This window comes from Ascaphus truei, chromosome 7, assembly GCF_040206685.1.
Source record: "Ascaphus truei isolate aAscTru1 chromosome 7, aAscTru1.hap1, whole genome shotgun sequence".
NCBI lineage: Eukaryota > Metazoa > Chordata > Amphibia > Anura > Ascaphidae > Ascaphus > Ascaphus truei.
In genome coordinates this window covers 83,341,902-83,366,932 of record NC_134489.1, presented here as the reverse complement: position 1 = coordinate 83,366,932, position 25,031 = coordinate 83,341,902, and the positions used below count along the sequence as shown (strand labels likewise).

At 51.3% G+C, this 25,031-nt stretch overlaps 1 protein-coding gene across 1 annotated transcript in view; it reads left to right on the top strand.

Annotated features, from left to right (window-relative positions):
* Positions 1 to 8,422: 8,422 nt before the first annotated feature.
* TANK (TRAF family member associated NFKB activator) overlaps positions 8,423 to 25,031 on the top strand; it is a 72,738-nt gene continuing 56,129 nt past the window's right edge. The window contains exon 1 of the mRNA XM_075609254.1: positions 8,423 to 8,632. The gene's annotated coding sequence lies outside the window, so the exon portion shown is untranslated. The remainder of the gene's footprint in view (positions 8,633 to 25,031) is intronic.

Genomic DNA, 25,031 nt, shown 5'->3' with positions numbered 1-25,031 from the left:
GCAAATACTGACATTCTGTGCATATAGGAGACAAATATGAATTTAAAAAAGGCAGGGATGTAGTGTGCATTCCACAGTAACAAGTAACGAGCAAAAGTAACACTATCCAATTTGTATCATATAAATATATATATATATATATATATATATATATACTAGCTGATATACCCGGCGTTGCCCGGAGGCCGTGAGGGGGGGGGCGTGAAAGGCAGGGGGGGGCGTGAAAGGCAGGGGGGGGGGCGTGAAAGGCAGGGGGGGGCGTGAAAGGCAGGGGGGGGGCGTGAAAGGCAGGGGGGGCGTGAAAGGCAGGGGGGGGGCGTGAAAGGCAGGGGGGGGGCGTGAAAGGCAGGGGGGGGCGTGAAAGGCAGGGGGGGGCGTGAAAGGCAGGGGGGGGCGTGAAAGGCAGGGGGGGGCGTGAAAGGCAGGGGGGGGCGTGAAAGGCAGGGGGGGGCGTGAAAGGCAGGGGGGGGCGTGAAAGGCAGGGGGGGGGCGTGAAAGGCAGGGGGGGGCGTGAAAGGCAGGGGGGGGGGCGTGAAAGGCAGGGGGGGGGCGTGAAAGGCAGGGGGGGCGGCCGGAGGCCATGAGGGGGGGCGTGAAAGGCAGGGGGGGGCGTGAAAGGCAGGGGGGGGCGTGAAAGGCAGGGGGGGGGCGTGAAAGGCAGGGGGGGGCGTGAAAGGCAGGGGGGGGGCGTGAAAGGCAGGGGGGGGGGCGTGAAAGGCAGGGGGGGGCGTGAAAGGCAGGGGGGGGCGTGAAAGGCGGGTGGGGCGTGAAAGGCGGGGGGGCGTGAAAGGCGGGGGGGCGTGAAATGCAGGGGGGGGCGTGAAAGGCGGGGGGGGACGTGAAAGGCGGGGGGGTGTGAAAGGCGGGGGGGGGGGCGTGAAAGGCGGGGGGGCGTGAAAGGCGGGGGGGCGTGAAAGGCGGGGGGGTGAACGGCAGGGGGGGGCATGAAAGGCAGGGGGGCGTGAAAGGCAGGGGGGGGCGTGAAAGGCAGGGGGGGCAACACACACACACAGTGTCACACACACACACACACACAGTGTCACACACACACAGTGTCACACACACACACACAGTGTCACACACACACACACACACACACACAGTGTCACACACACACACACACACACAGTGTCACACACACACACACACACAGTGACACACACACACACAGACGTCACCTAGAGCGACACCTACCTCTACTTCCGGCCGCCGCCATCTTTTCACTCGGCGCCGCGAGGGAAGAAGGGTGTCCTTCCGTGCGCGCCGCCATCTTAGGCGCCGCGAGGGAGGAAGGGGGTCCGCTGCCTGTTCCCCCGCCGGGGATGGAGATGAGGGGAGCGGGAGCGCCGGGAGAGGTGAGCGGAGGGGGTGTAATGTGCGCGCGTGTGCACAGGGACATCTCACTCGGCGCCGCCGCCATCTTAGGCGCATCGCGAGGGAGGAAGGGGGTCCGCTGCGCGGGGATGGAGATGAGGCGCCGCGAGGTCCGCTGCCTGTTCCCCCGCCGGGGATGGAGATGAGGGGAGCGGGAGCGCCGGGAGAGGTGAGCGGAGGGGGTGTAATGTGCGCGCGTGTGCACAGGGACATCTCACTCGGCGCCGCCGCCATCTTAGGCGCATCGCGAGGGAGGAAGGGGGTCCGCTGCGCGGGGATGGAGATGAGGCGCCGCGAGGTCCGCTGCCTGTTCCCCCGCCGGGGATGGAGATGAGGGGAGCGGGAGCGCCGGGAGAGGTGAGCGGAGGGGGTGTAATGTGCGCGCGTGTGCACAGGGACATCTTCTCACTCGGCGCCGCCGCCATCTTAGGCGCATCGCGAGGGAGGAAGGGGGTCTGCTGCGCGGGGATGGAGATGAGGCGCCGCGAGGTCCGCTGCCTGTTCCCCCGCCGGGGATGGAGATGAGGGGAGCGGGAGCGCCGGGAGAGGTGAGCGTAGGGGGTGTGTGTGTGTACACAGGGGTGACCAGGGCTGAGAGTGTGTGTGTGTGTGTGTGTGTGTGTGTACAGGTTGTTCTTTCACAGGGGTGACTGTGAATGTGTGTGTACACAGGGGTGACAGTGTGTGTGTGTGTACAGGGTTGAGTGTGAGTGTGTGTAGTGTTGAGTGTGACACTGAGTGTGTGAGTGTGAGGGGGTGACTGTGTACCAAGGAGTCCTCAGAGGTTCTGGGCGTGTGGTGTGACTGCAAGTGTGTGAGAGTGAAGGAGGTGATGTCATAGTGGGGCGTACCTCTTGGCCAATGAATCACGGACCAATCAGATTCACCGCAGATAGCACTAACCTCACTAACCATTCGATTTTATATATTAAGACTAGCTGATATACCCGGCGTTGCCCGGAGGCCGTGAGGGGGGGGGCGTGAAAGGCAGGGGGGGGCGTGAAAGGCAGGGGGGGGGCGTGAAAGGCAGGGGGGGGGCGTGAAAGGCAGGGGGGGCGTGAAAGGCAGGGGGGGGGCGTGAAAGGCAGGGGGGGGGCGTGAAAGGCAGGGGGGGGGGTGAAAGGCAGGGGGGGGGCGTGAAAGGCAGGGGGGGGCGTGAAAGGCAGGGGGGGGCGTGAAAGGCAGGGGGGGGCGTGAAAGGCAGGGGGGGGCGTGAAAGGCAGGGGGGGGCGTGAAAGGCAGGGGGGGGGCGTGAAAGGCAGGGGGGGGGCGTGAAAGGCAGGGGGGGGCGTGAAAGGCAGGGGGGGGGGTGAAAGGCAGGGGGGGGGCGTGAAAGGCAGGGGGGGGCGTGAAAGGCAGGGGGGGGCGTGAAAGGCAGGGGGGGGGCGTGAAAGGCAGGGGGGGGCGTGAAAGGCAGGGGGGGGGCGTGAAAGGCAGGGGGGGGGCGTGAAAGGCAGGGGGGGGCGTGAAAGGCAGGGGGGGGCGTGAAAGGCGGGGGGGGCGTGAAAGGCGGGGGGGCGTGAAAGGCGGGGGGGCGTGAAATGCAGGGGGGGGCGTGAAAGGCGGGGGGGGGGACGTGAAAGGCGGGGGGTGTGAAAGGCGGGGGGGGGGGGCGTGAAAGGCGGGGGGGCGTGAAAGGCGGGGGGGCGTGAAAGGCGGGGGGGGTGAACGGCAGGGGGGGGCATGAAAGGCAGGGGGGCGTGAAAGGCAGGGGGGGGCGTGAAAGGCAGGGGGGCAACACACACACACAGTGTCACACACACACACACACACAGTGTCACACACACACAGTGTCACACACACACACACAGTGTCACACACACACACACACACACACACACACAGTGTCACACACACACACACACACACAGTGTCACACACACACACACACACAGTGACACACACACACACAGACGTCACCTAGAGCGACACCTACCTCTACTTCCGGCCGCCGCCATCTTTTCACTCGGCGCCGCGAGGGAAGAAGGGTGTCCTTCCGTGCGCGCCGCCATCTTAGGCGCCGCGAGGGAGGAAGGGGGTCCGCTGCCTGTTCCCCCGCCGGGGATGGAGATGAGGGGAGCGGGAGCGCCGGGAGAGGTGAGCGGAGGGGGTGTAATGTGCGCGCGTGTGCACAGGGACATCTCACTCGGCGCCGCCGCCATCTTAGGCGCATCGCGAGGGAGGAAGGGGGTCCGCTGCGCGGGGATGGAGATGAGGCGCCGCGAGGTCCGCTGCCTGTTCCCCCGCCGGGGATGGAGATGAGGGGAGCGGGAGCGCCGGGAGAGGTGAGCGGAGGGGGTGTAATGTGCGCGCGTGTGCACAGGGACATCTCACTCGGCGCCGCCGCCATCTTAGGCGCATCGCGAGGGAGGAAGGGGGTCCGCTGCGCGGGGATGGAGATGAGGCGCCGCGAGGTCCGCTGCCTGTTCCCCTGCCGGGGATGGAGATGAGGGGAGCGGGAGCGCCGGGAGAGGTGAGCGGAGGGGGTGTAATGTGCGCGCGTGTGCACAGGGACATCTTCTCACTCGGCGCCGCCGCCATCTTAGGCGCATCGCGAGGGAGGAAGGGGGTCTGCTGCGCGGGGATGGAGATGAGGCGCCGCGAGGTCCGCTGCCTGTTCCCCCGCCGGGGATGGAGATGAGGGGAGCGGGAGCGCCGGGAGAGGTGAGCGTAGGGGGTGTGTGTGTGTACACAGGGGTGACCAGGGCTGAGAGTGTGTGTGTGTGTGTGTGTGTGTGTGTACAGGTTGTTCTTTCACAGGGGTGACTGTGAATGTGTGTGTACACAGGGGTGACAGTGTGTGTGTGTGTACAGGGTTGAGTGTGAGTGTGTGTAGTGTTGAGTGTGACACTGAGTGTGTGAGTGTGAGGGGGTGACTGTGTACCAAGGAGTCCTCAGAGGTTCTGGGCGTGTGGTGTGACTGCAAGTGTGTGAGAGTGAAGGAGGTGATGTCATAGTGGGGCGTACCTCTTGGCCAATGAATCACGGACCAATCAGATTCACCGCAGATAGCACTAACCTCACTAACCATTCGATTTTATATATTAAGATATACACATATATACATATATATATATATATATATATATACAGTGTTCGACAAACCTATACATTTGCTCGCCCCAGACGAGTGGATTTAACCCCCGGGCGAGTAAATATTGGCCCAAGCAGCACACGTTTGGTACTAGGTGGCTGTATATATATATAAACAGTAATATCTGCTTTGTGATTTTATTGAAATAATTACAAGGTGATGAGTGGTCCATTAATTCTGAGTTAGACATGGTGATGTCTTGAAAACTCTGCCCAACAGACTTTATTTTCATTTTGAGCTGTGTATTTTTGTGGGTGAAAAGGAATGAAATCAGTGAAAATCCAACATATTGACCAATAATTGTGAATAAATAATAATAAATAATGGGTGCATACTAAGGACTGGGGTATAACAGAATAAAACTAGAGAGCAAAAAGAAACTCTCAAAAAGAATCCAATGTGTAGCACACCAGCAAATGAAATAAATGTAATTATACACTTTATTGAGAGAAAGGGGTTACATAAACCACATAATCACTGTATTATTAAAAAAACAGAGATTAAAAATATATTGAGCGTATGGGCAGTCTCGCTATCAAGAAGTATATGGGCAATATATTTGTAATCGCTGTTTCTTAATAATACAGCGATATATGTTTTATGTAACCCCTTTCTCTCGATAAAATGTATAATTGCATTTATTTCATTTGCTGGTGTGCTACACATTGGATTCTTTTTGAGAGTATCTTTTTGCTCTCTAGTTTTGTTCTGTTATACCCCAGTCCTTTAGTACGCAGCCATTATTTATGCACAACTAGCTGATATACCCGGCATGTAATTTTCCCGCTCCCCCTCTGTCGCCACACCCCCTCTCTCTCCCCATTCCCCTCTCTCCCCCTTCCCCTCTCTGCCCCCTCTCTCTTTCTCCCCCGTTCACAGCAATCCGGTCCCCCCCCCTGCATATGAATGTGGCCTCCCTCCCTTCACAGCTCTGGTCCCCCCCCCCCCCCATCACAGCTCTGTCCCCCACCCATCACAGCTCAGTGTGGGGGAACGCTCTCTCTCACACACACACACACACACTCTCTCTCTCACACACTCTCTCTCTCACACTCTCTCTCTCTCACACTCTCTCTCTCTCACACTCTCTCTCTCTCACACTCTCTCTCTCTCACACTCTCTCTCTCACACACACACTCTCTCTCTCACACACACTCTCTCTCTCTCACACACACTCTCTCTCACACACACTCTCTCTCTCTCACACACTCTCTCTCTCACACACACTCTCTCTCTCACACACACTCTCTCTCCCCCACCCTCTCTCTCTCTCCCACCCTCTCTCTCTATCTTCCACCCTCTCTCTCTCCCTCTCCCCCACCTTCTCTCCCTCTCCCCCACCTTCTCTCTCTCTCCCCCACCTTCTCTCTCTCCCCCACCCTCTCTCTCTCTCTCTCCCACTCTCTCTCTCTCTCTCACACTCTCTCTCTCTCACACTCTCTCTCTCTCACACTCTCTCTCTCTCACACTCTCTCTCTCACACACACACTCTCTCTCTCACACACACTCTCTCTCTCTCACACACACTCTCTCTCTCACACACACTCTCTCTCTCACACACTCTCTCTCTCACACACACTCTCTCTCTCACACACACTCTCTCTCACACACACTCTCTCTCTCACACACACACTCTCTCTCTCACACACACTCTCTCTCTCACACACACTCTCTCTCACACACACTCTCTCTCACACACACTCTCTCTCTCACACACACTCTCTCACACTCTCTCTCACACACTCTCTCTCACACACTCTCTCACACACAGTCACTCTCACACACAGTCACTCTCACTCACAGTCACTCTCTCTCACAGTCACTCTCTCTCACAGTCACTCTCTCTCACAGTCACTCTCTCTCACAGTCACTCTCTCTCACAGTCACTCTCTCTCACAGTCACTCTCTCTCTCACAGTCACTCTCTCTCTCACAGTCACTCTCTCTCACACACACTGTCACTCTCTCTCACACACACACACTGTCATACACAGACACACACACACTGTCACACACACACTGTCACACACAGACACACACACTGTCACACACACACACTCATGCAAGCAGAAGCAGCCTCTCCTCCCCCTCACACCCGTAGCTGACATGCAAAGTTCAGAAGCAGCAGCTCTCCTCCCCTCCGCCGACACCACGGATCACCCTCTCTCCCCCCCTCCTCCCCACCGTAGCTCCTAGGCCATCTTCCTCTGCCATCCCATACCTCAAAAATGTTCAAAGTGTTCAGCGCTCCTCGTAATAAGGAAAGATAAGAGAAAAAGAAAAAACAATATAGTGAAGTACGTTCACAATATGTCATAGGCACATAGAGATGGTAAGATATGCACTTACATTCAAGTGCCTATACCAGGCATGTAAAGGTATCTTTTGATGTAATTTCACCTCCGTGTAGTAATAAAGGATTTCAAGAGGGACTTCTTTTAAAAGCTCCAGCTTTATATAAATTCAGGTGTAAGTTGACACATAACAGTGTAAAATACAAAGAGACAGATCAGTTCATGTGTGTTGCTCCGGTTTCCGCGACATCCACTGCCGATCCAGCCGGCGTTCTACGTCACTTCCGGGTTTTTAGTGTTGCACTGAAACTGGTCCTCCCGGCAACCCTACGCGTTTCAAAGGCGGTCCTTCTTCGTGAGGAGTAAGTATCTTTAAATTACAATGGTCAGATAAGGCCAAATCTATTGTTAATTTTCAAATGATAGGTCCATCTGCTGAATGTCTTTATATGAAAAAGTGAGAGTTTGCAGTGAAAACATGTGAACGCCAAATAAATCGTTGTCTGAAACCTCCTAGTCCTATAAGCAGGGGTGGGCAAAGTATGACCTGCTAGTCACATCCAACCCGTGGGATGGTTGCCTGCAGCCCACCGCAGATAGGGAAACGCTCCCCGACCCCTACGTGTGGTATGGGAGGCGAAGGCAGTGGCAGAGGAGGAGTCCACCCAGCACCCAGGTGGCCTTAACATGTAAGTTAAGCCGGGCCCAAGTTCTGGGGGGTGGGAGAAGAGAGAGCGGTCGTGGGAGAAGAGAGAGGGTGGTGGGAGAAGAGAGAGGGGTCGTGGGAGAAGAGAGAGGGGGGGGGAAAGAGAGAGAGGGGGGGTGGGAGAAGAGAGAGAGGGGGTGGGAGAAGAGAGGGGGGGAGGTTTGAATAAGAGAGGGGGGAGGTTTGGATAAGAGAGAAAGGGGGAGGGTTGGAGAAGAGAGAAAGGGGGAGGGTTGGAGAAGAGAGAAAGGGGAAGGGTTGGAGAAGAGCGAAAGGGTGAGGGTTGGAGAAAAGAGAAAGGGGGGTGGGAGAAGAGTGAGAGGGGGTGGGAGAAGAAAGGGGGGAGAAGAGGAGAAAGGGTGGTAGAAGAGAGAAGGGGAAAGATCGAGAGAGATTGGGGAGAAAAGAGAGGGGTGCAAAAGTAAGACCGATGTGGAAGGATTAAAAGAGAAGAAAAGGGGAGAGTGAGAGAAAGAAGAGTGAGGGAGATGTAACGTTGATGTATTGCATGGTAATAATAAGGCACTTTTTGGGGGCATAATATTGCATTTTTTGGTTACCGCAGCTTGATGTATCCGGCCCATAAGATGTCTGTGTATGCAGAACAACAACTAGGTGTGATTTATTTTAAAGACCTTTCAGTCACATAATTACAACATATCTACAGTATAAATATAGTAACATCAGAGTAACACTGAAAAAGAGGAAGAAAGTGAAAGAGAAATGTACAAACGGGGACTAAATTAGATTTTTAACTTCCAAGTGACGCTCAATGTATTTTTATACAATAATGTCACATTCTCTTTCATTTGATGTTAGAAAAGCATGCTTGAAGTTTAAAAACATTAGGCATTCTAAGAAAATAAAAAAAGGGGGGTATCTCTAAGAATAGCCTCTCCCTCTCTCTCTCTCTTACAGAGCCTCTTGGGTTAAAGGAGACACTGAAAGCAATTGGCTGACAGCTGCAACAGATAAGGAAGCTGTACAGTTGGGGATTTCCCCATGGAAGTTCCCAGCTAATGAAACTATTACCACCAGCACTGGCCAGTTTGCTTGCTCATATTTCAAGACTCATTTCAACCAATGTTACAGTCTGCACAGTTTCCCATGCCTTTTTATGAATAATGCCGCTGAAGGAAGCGTTGCTATCGAGATCACTTATAAGGTAATTGTCTTCTTTTTTTTTTTTTTGCGCCAGATTCTGAATGAAAAGCTCTCTTGGCAATGAGCGTCATGTATAAAGTAAACCTCTTAAGGCAGGGGTTCACTCCAGTCCTCAAGTCCCTCAACAAGTCAGGTTTTTAGGATATCCCTGCTTCAGCACAGGTGGCTTGATCTAAGAGCCTGCTTCAGCACAGGTGGCTCAGTCATTGACTGAGCCACTGATTGAGCCACCGGTGCTGAAGCTGGGATATCCTGAAAACCTGACCTATTGGTGGGGGGGGGGGGGGGTGTCTTGAGGACTGGAGATGAGAACCCTTGTGTTAAGTAATTTAAGGGCCAGCAAGACAATGTGTACAATCTATTCCAAGCCTTGTCAGCACGGAATGATGGCTTCAGATTACCAGGCACCATCTCAGCCAATCCTAGCTTTTATATAAATACATTTTCATAGATAATACAAACTGCATATAGAATAGTAGCTGTATAATTAATTGAGTGATGAATCCCTGGCAATACGGAGATATCTGGTTAAACTATGTGAAGTTTATTAAACTTTCTTTACAGTGATATTACTTCCACCCGTATCACACTTTAAGTTGAATATTATTTTCGTATGTACTTGTATCCTCTTTTCTAATTACAACTTAAATGTTATTTTCCTGTATATTTTTCTACAAAACTGTAGAATTTTACTTCTGCATTTAATATATATTTCAAGAAAGCTCTACCTCGAGATACATATTCGTGCCAAACTGTGTATCTCTATACTTATGGTGACGTTTACACTTTTTCAGGGTAATGTTCTAATAATAATATTTTTGTACAATAATGTGATCATTTTTGGTTCTGACCAAAATTTCAATATAACATCATGTATAGCACAGTCGGTTTCGCAATGAACAAAAATACTTGTATTTACACTTGTAATGATCAACTCCTGTTGTTTCCAAACGGTTCCTGGCAACACCCTTCATATATATATATATATATATATATATATATATATATATATATATATATATATATATGTCATTTTTGTGACCGCTTTATATCAGAGCTTGTTAAAATTGTATTTATAAAAATATTCTTATTATTTTCCTGGTACATCACATAATTCTCTTTTTGTTATGTATTCTAAATGTATGATTTTATATATATATTTGCATATTCTTGGTCTTTAAATATATGTGACACCCTTGGCAGATGTTGTAACAACTAGATTCACTACAAGGTCAACTATTCAAATTCATATAAAAAAGAAAGTAGATCACAAGAAATGACAGTGCGGTCAGTAAGCTGAGAGAATAAAAAAATTTTATTACACCGAGAAAATAAACATTATCGACATCTTCAGTCTATTCCCGGTTCCTTCAGGTGCGAGGAGGCTCGAAAATACTTATTTAACTGTAGTGTCTAAAATTCATAGCAACCTGAATTCTGCACGATGATGAATTCTATGCAGAATTGCTGCAGTAATATAGTCCATTTTTTTTAAAATGTGGGAATGGGATTCCATGACGTCAATGACGTTTCTCTGTACATAGCTACGGTTGAAACATAATGAACTATATCAAAAGTATATGATTTTGACTGTGATTCCTACCCTTATTTGCTTGTTTTATTCCTATATACTTTTTACCCCTTAGAGAAACAGGGCAACTACAAATGTAAGTTTTTTTATAAGGAAGTATTTGCAGGAAGAATATCCTCCTATACAGCAGTTCCAGTTGGGTGTAGCAAATACTAAGAAGGGAGTTCTGTTGACTAACCAATGCTCATCGCCTGCACTGCTGTTCCCCAGAAAGAAAAGCAAGACATACCTTGAACTGAATGTCAGATAACCTTTGCATGATGTGCCAGTTAAAAGTAGCAGCACTGTGCTTGATTTTAATACAGTAGAAGACCCAATCTGCTCAAAGTTCGCACCGTTCTGTGAACCCCAAGGTATTTGGGCTAAATTAGTAGCCCACCTGACGAAGGCCAGAAATGTTGTACTCTGGAAAATTAAACTGCTGATACTTTTTTTGAAACCGCTCCAGTTTGCCGAGTTGTGTTCTTTTGCTTGCAAGGACTTCTAAAAAAAAAAAACCCTGTTGAGTTTTATCAATTGAGAGCTGCTCCTTGCATACAATACACCTTTTGGGTTCAAGTAGTAGCTTGGTGGTAATATCACTTCCTTTTTTCCACCTGTGCCCCAGGCACTAACATTAGATTTTAAGGTTTTGGCAAATGGGCCTCATTGTGTCTCAAATTCTATGTACAGCACTGTGTACACGGTCTATATAAGAAACAAATATTAGTATTATTTTGGCCATATCAACATTTAAAAAAAAAAGCAATTTTTTTTTTTATTCAAGTTTTATAACAGACATATCAACAGAAGTAACGCAAAACATAACACAGCACTATCATTAACTTTAACAAGAGATAACAAAATACTTCACAAAAATATCTAACCTGGTCATGTTAGACCACAATTTCCTATGCGTTCTTAATCAACGCCGAGACATAAGTATCACCATGAATTATTGTACCTGCAATTCCTGTTGTTAACACATGGGAGGCAATGTAACACAAATAGTTTTTTTTTCTTCCCCCAAACAAATTTAAATGATGCATTGCGAGAGAAAAAATGAATTTTTCACCTGAAATCATTATCTGCATGCTGTATGTTGGTCTGTTATTATTCACATCATTACAGTATATTGTGCGCATGTTTTCTGATTCTTTGCATGATGTGTGTTCTTGTTCATACATGTAGCCCTTTTTGTGAATCCCTGCTTTAAAGGAACTACTGGTGTTGTGTATACCTGTGGCTTCAGGAGCTCTGAGCCTCCGCTGTTGGGGAGCCTGGGGTCATACCCTTACTTATCATGGTGCAGCGCCTCCACTTACCCAGGATCCCCATATTAGAGGATCTACCCTGAGCAAGAAACATAACAACGGTATTGTGCAACAGGCAACCTTTTACTATTGAGATTAACTAACGGAATCTTGCAGAGTATACATAACATGTATAAGACCCTTATACTCTACAAAACACAACGTAACACACAGTGGCTCGGCCACACCTTGCTAGGGATAATGTTCTGTACACAGGTGGCTCTGCCACTCTCCCAAGGAGTATGTCCTGTAACTAGTATCTGTATAGAATAGTATGATGGCACACTGGTGCCCCCAATTAGTTAGTGGGAGGCGGGATCAGCGCCTGATGACCGGTGTAGGTGCACTTGTTGACTAACGATACCTTCCGGTCACTACGGTGACCACACCACTTCACAAAGGGTCCCTAGTGTTGCTCCAGCCTTGCGCCGACACTCCGCTATGCTGTGCGGTCTGTTCTCCAGACCAAGATGGCGTCCGCAACTCCGCAGCTGAACCCGCACTAAAGGGATACGTCCCTAACTGCTACGGCCGTCCCTACAAAAGCGGCACCCTACGATGACAGGGGTAATGCTCCTCGGGGCTGGGGAATGTCTCTCACCTAAGCGGAAGGGTCACTGACCCTCCGCTCACGCACACGAGGTTCCGCCACCTTCCTCCTTCACCTCTCACTCGTGTCTCCCACCGCCCACACGCATCCTGTGTCTCCATCCAGAGTCTCGCACCCTATTGGTCCTCAGCCTCAGCTGATTCTCCCACAGTTCAGAGTTCAGAGTGCAATCCCCAAAGTCCCTACAGATTGGTTGCCTTTCGCGCGCTTCCCTCGCGCATGCGCAGCCTGACTAATCACACAGTGACCTTACTGGCAAAAGAACAGTATGGCGCTTCCTTTATTAGTGACAGCGCGGAACACTCATATATATGTATACACATCCTTACATTCTCCCCCCTCCAGAATCCAACGTCCCCGCTGGACTACCTAAACAACATAGCTGAACTTATTTACACAGCCCTCTCTTTTTCCTAGATTAGGTTACACATTTCATTGAACAGTACCACCATAGCTTGCATTCTATGCTGAGCCCACTGCTGAGCCTCATAATGGGGTGCCCCAAATTGATCATATGCCATTCGCATGGGAGGTTGACTGGTTCTTTGACTTCGCCGAGGTTGATTCTCCTCTGCTTCCTCTGCAGAGTATCCAGTCTCAACTGGTGTTCCCATCTCTACCCTTGAGGGGTTTTCAGCGTTAGTAAAGTCTCTCTGGGGTGTGAAACATGGGCTTTGTGGATCTAGGGACTGACTCACGGGAGTCAGATTGTCGATGTTCGGGCCAAGAGGCTCTTTACCCGTAGCTCCTTCGGGAGATGCCCCCGCGGCCGGAAGGCCCCTTTGAGAGGTTCCTTCCATTGGATCCTCAGAGGTGGCAAATTTTACAGTCTCTAGGCCATCCTCTGGGTTTTCAACTTCTCCATCTATTGGTGTAGCGGGTAATTCCAACTCGTCGTTCCCTACTTGAGGTATGGGAAGTAGGTGATTCCTATGCCACACTTTTATGCGGCCTTCGGAGTCCTTGATCCGATACACAGGAAGGCCAGGCATCTGTGACTCCACCTCGTACACACCTTCCCGCCACCGGTCCGCCAATTTATGTTTCCCAGGAACACCTAAGTTGCGTAAGAGGACCGCGTCCCCGGGGTGAATCTCCTTGTGACGTACTTTGTGATCGTAGCGTCTTTTATTTCCCGCATTCAATTGTGCTGCCGTTCGTTCAGCCAATTTATAAGCCTGCTGCAAACTGTCCCTTAGACGCTGTACATATCGAAAATGCGTTCTGTTGGATACCCCATCGGTAGATATCCGCAGTCGCACATCCACCAGTAACCGGGCTTCTCTTCCGAACATCAAAAAGTACGGGGTGTACCCGGTGGACTCATGCCGGGTACAATTATACGCATGTACCAACGCCTCGACGTGCTTACTCCACTCCGTCTTTTGTGGGCTTGTCAGAGTTCCTAACATATCTAACAAGGTGCGATTGAACCGTTCGGGCAAAGCATCCCCTTCGGGGTGGTACGGGGTAGTACGTGACTTGGCAATGTTCAGTAGTGCGAGCAATTCCTTTATCAGTGTACTCTCAAAGTCCCTGCCCTGATCAGAGTGAAGACGATTTGGTAATCCATAATGAATACTTCTCCCACAGGACTCGGGCCACCGTTACGGCCTTCTGATCTTTCGTAGGGAATGCTTGGGCGTACCTGGTGTAGTGGTCAGTGATCACGAGAACATTACTAACGCCCCGACTGTCGGGCTCAATACAGAGAAAGTCCATACACACCAGATCCATGGGGCCCAAACTTTTCAAGTGTGCCATGGGAGCCGCCCTGGTGGGCAGTGTCTTCCTTTGTAAGCAGCGATTACACCTTCGACAATGCTGCTCCACGGACTCCCTCATTCTAGGCCAGTAGAACCTATCCTGTAGTAGCCCAAATGTCTTATCAATGCCCAGGTGGCCATGGTCATCGTGAAGGGCCCGAAGGACTAGGGTCCTCAAGCGTTCCGGTAGAAACAGCTGACGCCGATCGGGATGGTTATGATATGGTATCACCCGATATAACAAACAATTGTCCATTTCGAACTTCCCAAACTCATTCAACAGGAGTTTCACCAAGTTTTTGGGGGCTTGCTTCAGTATAGAAGGGTTATCTTGTTGTACCGCTTGACGGGCCATCTCCACTATGGGGTCTTGAGTTTGGTAATGCACTAGATCCCTCCACGAGATGATATTATCTTCCGTGATATTCATCCCTTCTCGACCTTGATAGGCCCGAGGAATGGCTCGCGAGTGGCATCCCAAAGAGTCAGCAACCCGTAATTCCAAGAATGCTACCTGATTGTCAACTACCGCAGCCACGGAGCAGAGAGCACGAATCCCGGGACCCGGTATTTCTTCCCATACTTCCTCATCAGGGGTAGATTGAAGGCCAGGTCGACGAGACAGGGCGTCGGCACCTATGTTGGTGGGTCCGGGTTTGTATTTAAGGTTGAACCTATAGTTGGCCAGGGCAGCTAACCAACGGTGTCCCGTGGCGTCCAATTTGGCGGACGTATTTATATATGTCATGGGGTTGTTGTCCGTGCGTACTTCGAACTGTACCCCATACAGGTAGTCGTGCAGCTTGTCCACCACGGCCCATTTTAGGGCCAAGAATTCCAGTTTATGGACCGGATAGTTCTGCTCACTAAGTGTCAAGCTTCGGCTCGCATAGGCCACCGGACGTAGCCCTGTCTCATACTTCTGATGCAATACCGCTCCCAGCCCGCTAAGGCTAGCATCGACATGTAGGACATATTCCCGTTCTGGATCCGCATAGGCCAAGACCGGGGCCTGAGTGAGGCTAGTCTTTAAGTTCAGGAATGCCTGTTCACATTCTGGGGTCAATTTCTCCCCAAAGGGTGTCTGCGCCGTGACTCCCTTTCTCTCGGTTTCTCCGGGATATACCTTTAGAAGATCGTTCAACAGCTTGGCTTTGCTGGAGTAGCCTTCCACGAACCGCCGGTAATAGCCACAAAATCCCAAGAACGACCGCAACTCCTGAATATTCTGAGGCCTAGGCCAGTTCACTACCGCTTCTATCTTCCCGGGATCGGTGGACACCCCTTCGGCCGATACGATGTGGCCCACATACGTCACGGAGGACCGACAGAATTTACATTTGTCCAGAGACAGTTTGAGGCCCTCCTCCTGAAGTCTATCCAGTACCTTCATTAGTCTCTCGGAGTGTTCTTCTAGAGTTCGCCCGAACACTATAATGTCATCCAGGTACACTAAGCATTCTTGCGGGTTCAGGTCTCCGAGAGTCTTTTCCATTAATCTCTGGAACGTGGCGGGTGCCCCACAGATCCCTTGCGGCATGCGGGTGAACTGATAAAACCCTAATGGGCAGATGAAGGCCGTCTTTTCTTGGTCCTCCTGGCCCATGGGTACCTGGTAATACCCTGATCTGAGATCGAGTACGCTGAACCATGTACTTCCCGTCAGAGCCTTCAGTAGATCTTCGATTCGGGGCAGCGTGTATTGATCGGGAATGGTGCGGGTATTTAGGGTTCTGTAGTCCACGCATAGGCGTACGGTCCCGTTCTTTTTGCGGACTACCACGATGGGCGATGCGTAAGGACTTCAGGATCCTTGCACGATCCCAGCCCTCTCCATTTCGGCGAGTAACCTTCTCACTTCGTCTACGTCCCGTGGTGCGAGCCGTCGGGAACGTTCCCGGAAGGGAGTAGCATCACTCATTCGGATGGTGTGGCGGGCACTGCGGCTGCACCCCACATCCATGTCACTGGTGGAGAACACATGTTGGCGCTTTTGTAACTCGATCCGCAGTCTTTCCCTCCATTCCTCGGGGAGCGGAGAATCCCCAAAGTCGAATTCTAGCCGGGATCCGGAGGTATGACCATAGTTACGGGGGCGCCCCGTTACACCCTTCTCTTCGGGGGTCACGGGGTATATTCTGCCCAGCGGCTGGCGCCGATCAATGCTCATGGAATATGGGGAGATATTCTGCACGTATACCCAGGTGCGCTCAGGGATTTTTCCAGGCCACTTCTTGACGGAGGCCAACACCTCGTAGCCCAGCCGGTGCTCATCCTGGGCCACACTTTCTAGGGAGAAGAGCTGATCCTCCGGGCGTCGGCCCGGGTAGTGACATGCGGCGACCATCATTCTTCCTTCCCCCGGGGGAATTTGAGTCAGTCCCCACTCTTGACTATAGAGCATCCCATGCTCTTCTTGAGTCGCGATTTTGCCGCAGACCTCTTGGAGGGCGGGGCAGGCGGCTAGGGCCAGCAGCGGGGCTTCTCCCGCCTCTTGCAGATACATGCGGAACACCGCGCGTACAATGTCAGCGTTAGTACCCAAGATGATCGGAGCACTGGGGTGATCCTGAGGTTCAGGGCACACTAAGGCCTCCACTTCCATGGGATGATGTTTACCAGTGTTCAGTTGGGGGATGTCTAACTGCACCTTTACTACGCCGTCTATGGGGTAATCCTCATGACTCAATCCCCTCAGTCGCAAGGCATCCGCAGAGAGTAACGGTAATCGATGTAGGTGTTGATCGTAGAAGGGCCGGTATATGATGGTCACCTGAGATCCCGTGTCCAGCAATGCGGCAGCGTAGATGCCTTCGATAACTACCCGAATAATGGCGGCGGGGCCGATTCGGCTGCTTGGGGATGGCGGCGACGCCTCTCCATCCTCCAGGGTCTTGCACGGCATCGACTGCGCGGGCCGGGATGCCGTTTTCCGTACGGTGGGGCAACGGGCACGCAGATGTCCCATCTTTCCACATGCATAGCACTGAATTTGGCTGAGGTAACTCTCACTTCTCCCGGTTGGTGAACTTCGCCCGGTCGGGAGACGAGGCCGTGGCGTCACTGGTGCACTGGCATCCTCGGGGTCAGGGTCCCCAGGTTCGGGCACATCGGCCTTGGGTTCCACTTTCTTGACTTCCTTACCCCCGGGCGGGGGCTTTTTCCCAGGGGTCAGGTCACGTCCTAATAACACCGTCTCGTGCGCTTGGACCCGATCCATTAGGTCATGGAACGATAAGGCTTGCCCGGGCGTCAGGCAGCTACTGACCCGCACCGACACGGGGTGTAGGGGTAGGATCCCCCTCAACAGCTGAGTGGTGCGCAGTCCATTGGCTTCTATCCTTGGCACCACGCCCTTCCTCACCAAATTCCATAAGTCCAGGTGTAGTCGCCTGAGGAAGTCGGATACCATTTCCCCTTCCTTCTGGGCTAACGCGTGGAATTTGGCCATCAACGCATAAGTGTCCACCGGAGCCCCATACGCCTTTGTCAGGCAGTAGATGAGATCTGCTGCATCAGCCTCCGGGTTGTCATCTCGGTAGTAGTGCACCATGTGGGACGCAGGGGGCCGTAAGCACTCAACGATGCGTTGTCTTCGGACCGCGTCCGTGCAGGTCCATTCAGGCAGCACCTGTTCGGTATGGTCCAACCAGTCCTCTATCCCTACTTCCCCTTGGGGCGTGGGTTTCTCACCGGAGAAGGCCTTTAACTTCCTATACTGAAGCGACTGGGTTGTGTTGTGGAGAGCGGCTGCTATCGCGGGAATAGAGGTGTCTCCCGGTAAGCTATCCCCGACTGCGGGGTACGTGTTCAGTCTTGATAGGCTAAGTCGGTTGAGGCCAGACCGCAGGCCTGGCGGGGTGGACGAGGAGCCTAGGGCTGCCGGCCAGCGAGGTTGCAGACCACGGTCAGGGGAGTGGTCTGGGCCCCCAGTCGCGGCACCTACTGCGGTTGTGTACTCTCTCTGTGGGGTGGAAGTGGCCAGGGGCGCAGAGGTGTCCACCTGGACTATGGGGCAGCGCACCCCCGGGGCCTCGGGCAGCAGTAGTATACGGGGCAAGGCCTCGGGGCATATATCTTGTTCAGTGGCATACAAGACCCGACGCCAGGCCTGGTCGCGGTCATAGAAGTGGTCTTGTACTTGGGCATTGTCCAGGAGCGGAAGCTTGCGGACCTGCTCGGTCACTGTACCTAGCGAGATCGTGGCGGGGACATGGCCCAGCGCGAAAACACGATTCAAGGGAACCCCGCGCCGCTGGGCCCACTTGCGCACCTCGAGCGCCGAGGGCACCGACATGATGTGGGTTGGTTGCACAATAGAGAAAAAAATGTGGGGGCACCCCAGGTCTAAGAATCTCAGCAGCGCCTCCAAATGTAGCCCTTTTTGTGAATCCCTGCTTTAAAGGAACTACTGATGTTGTGTATACCTGTGGCTTCAGGAGCTCTGAGCCTCCGCTGTTGGGGAGCCTGGGGTCATACCCTTACTTATCATGGTGCAGTGCCTCCACTTACCCAGGATCCCCATATTAGAGGATCTACCCTGAGCAAGAAACATAACAACGGTATTGTGCAACAGGCAACCTTTTACTATTGAGATTAACTAACGGAATCTTGCAGAGTATACATAACATGTATAAGACCCTTATACTCTACAAAACACAACGTAACACACAGTGGCTCGGCCACACCTTGCTAGGGATAATGTTCTGTACACAGGTGGCTCTGCCACTCTCCCAAGGAGTATGTCCTGTAACTAGTATCTGTATAGAATAGTATGATGGCACACTGGTGCCCCCAATTAGTTAGTGGGAGGCGGGATCAGCGCCTGATGACCGGTGTAGGTGCACTTGTTGACTAACGATACCTTCCGGTCACTACGGTGACCACACCACTTCACAAAGGGTCCCTAGTGTTGCTCCAGCCTTGCGCCGACACTCCGCTATGCTGTGCGGTCTGTTCTCCAGACCAAGATGGCGTCCGCAACTCCGCAGCTGAACCCGCACTAAAGGGATACGTCCCTAACTGCTACGGCCGTCCCTACAAAAGCGGCACCCTACGATGACAGGGGTAATGCTCCTCGGGGCTGGGGAATGTCTCTCACCTAAGCGGAAGGGTCACTGACCCTCCGCTCACGCACACGAGGTTCCGCCACCTTCCTCCTTCACCTCTCACTCGTGTCTCCCACCGCCCACACGCATCCTGTGTCTCCATCCAGAGTCTCGCACCCTATTGGTCCTCAGGCTCAGCTGACTCTCCCACAGTTCAGAGTTCAGAGTGCAATCCCCAAAGTCCCTACAGATTGGTTGCCTTTCGCGCGCTTCCCTCGCGCATGCGCAGCCTGACTAATCACACAGTAACCTTACTGGCAAAAGAACAGTATGGCGCTTCCTTTATTAGTGACAGCGCGGAACCCTCATATATATGTATACACATCCTTACATACATATAAATGTATTAGGATTTTTTGCATCTACTTGCATTTTTTTTTTGTCCACAAAGACGTGATGGACAGTTTTGACGCATTTGTGGTGCACAAAAGTATCGCCTGCTTGCAATTTATTTATACATTACATTTGCATGCAGATGTAGAAAGGTTTATTGCACTCACTGATAACGCAGAATATCGCATTATAACGCAGACTCTCTCCGAGTTTCCATAATATACAATGGCAGTGATAACGCAGAATATACCACCATAACGCCCCCGCGGGTGCAATAACTCTGCTGCGTCTGTATGTGCTCCACTCCCCTAGTGTCATTTTTACGCCTAATTTAAAAAAAAGTTGATGCACATGCCACACAACACATGAAAATAATTTTAATACATTGACGCACTGATGGATTCATTTGCTCCTCTTACATTTACGAAAAATTAGCTTTTAGCGAAGCCTCGTGCATCGTCCTCATTGTAAATAGACACCGAAGCCTAATAAAATGTAGTCATTTTCCAAAATCTAAGAAATACCATGTTGTCTTTTGTATATTTGGATGCACTTTTGCATGCACAATGCAAGATGATCACACTAAATACAGTACATCAAAAAGGGTTTATTCACAGGAAGCTAATGAATTTAAAGACTCACGGGAGCTAGGTTCCTTGTATACAACAGTGCATTTATGCGGGTGTTTGCACACCGTAGTATCAGAAGGTTAAAAAAAAACACCAAGCTGCATCTACACAATATGAAAAGATTAGGTTTTCAGATCTTTTTTTATGATGTCAATGCTGTGTTCTCTGATACTTCATCATTAGCCACTCCTCCAGCCCCAGGGCCTGCTGGCATCTGGTAATGCACTTTCTGTGGTATGTGGATTGTCACTGACAGTTAGTTTCAATAGTACTGACTCCCAAACACACAAAATACTTCCTCATTCAGCTTTGACTATCTTCCTGGCTCAAAAATATAACCTAATACAGTACTTGACCAAAAATAGTAATCTTGTGATCTGACAAATATAGTGGGTAGCATTATATAGGGTTGCCAGGTGTCCAGTATTGAACCACACTGTCCTGTATTTGGACACTCTGTCCAGTACAAAATGAGCGGTAATAGTCAACGTGTACAGTATGTTTATACCGGTATTACTTCTCTGTGTGTGTGAATACTGCTATTACCTCTCTGGGCGTGTATGTGTATACTGGTATTACCTCTCCGGACATAGTGACCTGACCGGTTTAGAGGACAGCGGGATTTCCCAGAGCAGGGCTGATGCTAGGGGACTGGACAGCTTCCTCCATCCTGATTGGCTGCTGCTGTTGGGTAATGCATAGGGTGACCAGATTTTCAAAATGTAAAACCGGGACACATTAAAAAATTATTTATAAAACAAATTGCATCACATGACGCACCCGGTTGCCATGACAACGAGACACTGACGTCCGGCGGTGACATGTTGCATCACGTGATGCCTCGGCGACATAATGTGTCCCGTTGTCATGTCAACTTGATACCGCGTGACGTCACGGAGCGGCTCGTTGTTATGGCAATGAGCATTACGTGACGTCGCGCAGCCATGTTAACGGAATTTGGAGGGGAGGATACAGCCAAAGGCAAGATAAATATATAATAAATAGATCTAAAAAAATGTTATCTCCACACAGAGCCACTGACCCACCCACCCACACAGAGCCACTGACCCATAGAGTCACTGACCTACACGCAGAGAGCCACTGACCCACACACCCACACACACAGAGCCACTGACCCACACACAAGGAGCCACTGACCAACACACCCACAAACACAGAGCCACTGACCCACACACACAGAGCCACTGACCCACACACACACACACACACACACACAGAGCCACTGATCCACACACACACAGAGCCACTGACCCACACACATGGAGCCACTGACAAACACACACAGAGCTACTGACCAACACACCCACACACACAGAGCCACTGACCCACACACACACAGAGCCACTGACCCACACACATGGAGCCACTGACCCACACACACGGAGCCACTGACCAACACACCCACACACACACAGAGCCACTGACCCACACACACAGCCACTGACCCACACACACAGAGACACTGACCCACACACACAGAGCCACTGACCCACACACAGAGCCACTGGCCCACACACACAGAGCTACTGACCCCCCCACACACACACACAGAGCCACTGACCCCCCCCCCACACACAGAGCCACTAACCCACACACCCACATACAGAGCCACTGAACCACATACAGAGCCACTGAAACACACACACAGAGCCACTGACCCACACCCACAGAGCCACTGACCCACACCCACAGAGCCATACACTCAGTGACACACACACAGAGCCAGTGACACACACGCACAGAGACACTGACACACAGAGATGCTGACACAGACACACACACACACACACACACACACACACACACACACACATACAGCCACCGACACACACACACACACACACACACACACACACACAGACCCACCGACACACACACAGAGCCAGTGACACACACACACACACACACACACACAGAGCCAGTGACACACACACAAACACACACACAGAGCCAGTGACACACACACACACACACACACACACACACACACACAGAGCCAGTGACACACACACACACACACAGAGCCAGTGACACACACACACACACACACACACACACAGCCAGTGACACACACACACACACACACACACACACAGAGCCAGTGACACACACACACACACACACACACACACACACACACAGAGCCAGTGACACACACACACACAGAGCCAGTGACACACACACACACACACACAGAGCCAGTGACACACACACACAGAGACACTGACACACAGAGATGCTGACACAGACACACACACACACACACACACACACACATACAGCCACCGACACACACACACACACACACACACACACAGACCCACCGACACACACACAGAGCCAGTGACACACACACACACACACACACACACAGAGCCAGTGACACACACACAAACACACACACAGAGCCAGTGACACACACACACACACACACACACAGAGCCAGTGACACACACACACACACACACAGAGCCAGTGACACACACACACACACACACACACACACAGCCAGTGACACACACACACACACACACACACACACACAGAGCCAGTGACACACACACACACACACACACACACACACAGAGCCAGTGACACACACACACACAGAGCCAGTGACACACACACACACACACAGAGCCAGTGACACACACACACAGAGCCAGTGACGCACATACACACACGCTCTCTCTCTGTGTGTGTCCTACCTGTCACTGTGGTGCATCGACGGGGGAAGCCATCTTGACTGGCAGCAGTCACCTCACTGCTGAGGCTCCGCTAACACTAACCCCGCCCCCACCCTCTGCTGTCAGACCGGCCACTGCTCTCCTCTCTGCCTGCATTTTGTGCTCTCTGCTGCCCCCAATGCTCTGATGGCCAAATCCGGAACAGCCACAAAAAACGGGACATTTAAAAAAATGCGGGGCAGCTGAGACAGCCATTAAAAAAACGGGACTGTCCCGGCTAAATCGGGACACCTGGTCACCCTAGTAATGCAGCCAATCAGTAGGAGGTGTCAGGAGTCTGGAGTTGGGCCAAGGAGAGGAGGAAACAGTATGGAGCGGATAGGGTGTGTGTGTGGTTCCATGGTATTTATTGCATTGGTTAAGATCTTACAGCAGGTACAACCCTTTTCTTGCTTCCCCTTAGAAGGTCACTTCAAGGTTTGAGGCCCATCAAAGTTTCCTCCTGCGTGGTGCTCCTCCTGCATTGCCTTCTGGGAGCAGAGAAGTTGTTGCTCACTCCACAGGGGGAGGAAAGAGACAGACCCACTTTTAGGAGAATACCAGTTTATATACCCTGGGGTTTGGCTTGTGCCCATAATAGGGCAGGTCTGATACTGACAGGTCATCACAAACCAGCATGTGACCCAGCCAGTACCTCCCCCAGGTTTGACACTCTTTGGCTGTTGCTAGGCCCGTCCATGGATACAGTAAGGGTATCAAAGGCTGCAATAGCACACTAGGCCTTCTGAAGAAATTAACCCGTCCACTGCCTGTACCCAACAGAACTTACACTGGTAGGGCCCAGGGAAATCGGTAGCAGCCGGAGGCTAGGCTACAATCTCCCCCTGGTGAAATTCCAACAGCCGCGCTTGGACTATAGTACGCGTAACATCACATACTGTACAACAACCTGTAAATCAACACAAACACAATATGCATTAGATGTGTATACATTTAATACATTTCAATACAATAGTACCATAACAATATCCATTCCTAGCTGGAACCTGGATCTAATGTGAGTGGTACTTGGGCTACCTCAGTAGTAGTGGGCCGGGCTTCTTGACCATATTGCCCTGACTATCAGGTACCTTAACGGAGTAGCATCTCCTTCTCCCAGACTCAGAGATATACTCCACTCTGTCTAGGTGAATATTGCGGCCCACTACCCATAGCTTGAGTAGTTGTTTTGCCCTATCGAAATCACAGAACTTGGAGCCCCTGTAGTGTTAGCTAGATGGGCTATTATAGCTTCCTCCACCCACTCCATCCTGTGTTCCTCGGCACTCCTCATAAGATTCTCTGGGAGATAAGGATGCTCATACCTCATCTTACGGAACCTTTGTACTAGCACTCTTTCAGCACTGCTGAATTTCATGGGACCCTTCTCTCTGGCTGTGCCGGGTAACACCCAAAATATTGATCCTTCCCAAAAAGGTGTTTCTATTGCTGCGACACACTTTATTCGAGCAAATACCCAGTATGTACCTGGCAGATACCTGGAATGCGCCGCTCCTCACCTCTGACAAGCCCCGTTGCGTTTGCCTTCCCAGCCATGGTTCATGCCTGGCTGACGGGCGGCTGATCTGTTAAATGATAATGATTAGGATTTAATAGGCTGCCATGCTTCGCGTGTCTACCAGATGGCATAAATTCATGAATTGTAATGCAGTATATATATATATATATATATACTGTGCAGTATTGCAGCCAGCGGGAATAAAATGCTTCAATCCCTGCCTGGAAAATAACGCAATGCACTCGGGCAGAAAACAGTCACAAACCTCAATACACCCTAGTATACCCGAATTCGTGGGACTAGCCGAGCTCGAATAAAGTGTGTCGCCAGTGTATACTCTCTTCCTTAACCAGAGATGTACTGGGTCCTGACCCTGACATACTATTCTTATCTGGTCCCATCTGTGCTGGTTTTGGCTGAGACACATCACCCTGTTCCACCCGATCCCACCCCCATGGCACAGCTTCTACAGATATGACAGACATGTTATCACATTCCACATTTCTGCTTGGGCCCACGGGGCTCACCGGGGACAAGGGTCTAGGAGTCAGGGGTCTTATACTAGGACCTGGATCGGTAGTGGAAGGCGGGACAGAATGGGCAACTGGGGACAATCTAACGTCTGAGGAAACTTTTGGTAGTCTCCCCAGGAGGAGTAATAGAAATGTCCACAGTCCCGGCTAGGTTTAGTTGACCACGGCCTCTAGCCTTTAGAAATCGTGCTTCTGCCATGGCTGCAGCGTCGAGAGAGTCCTTTGCTTCCTTCCGTTCCCTACAACGAAGGAAGAAGGGGTCCACAATGGGC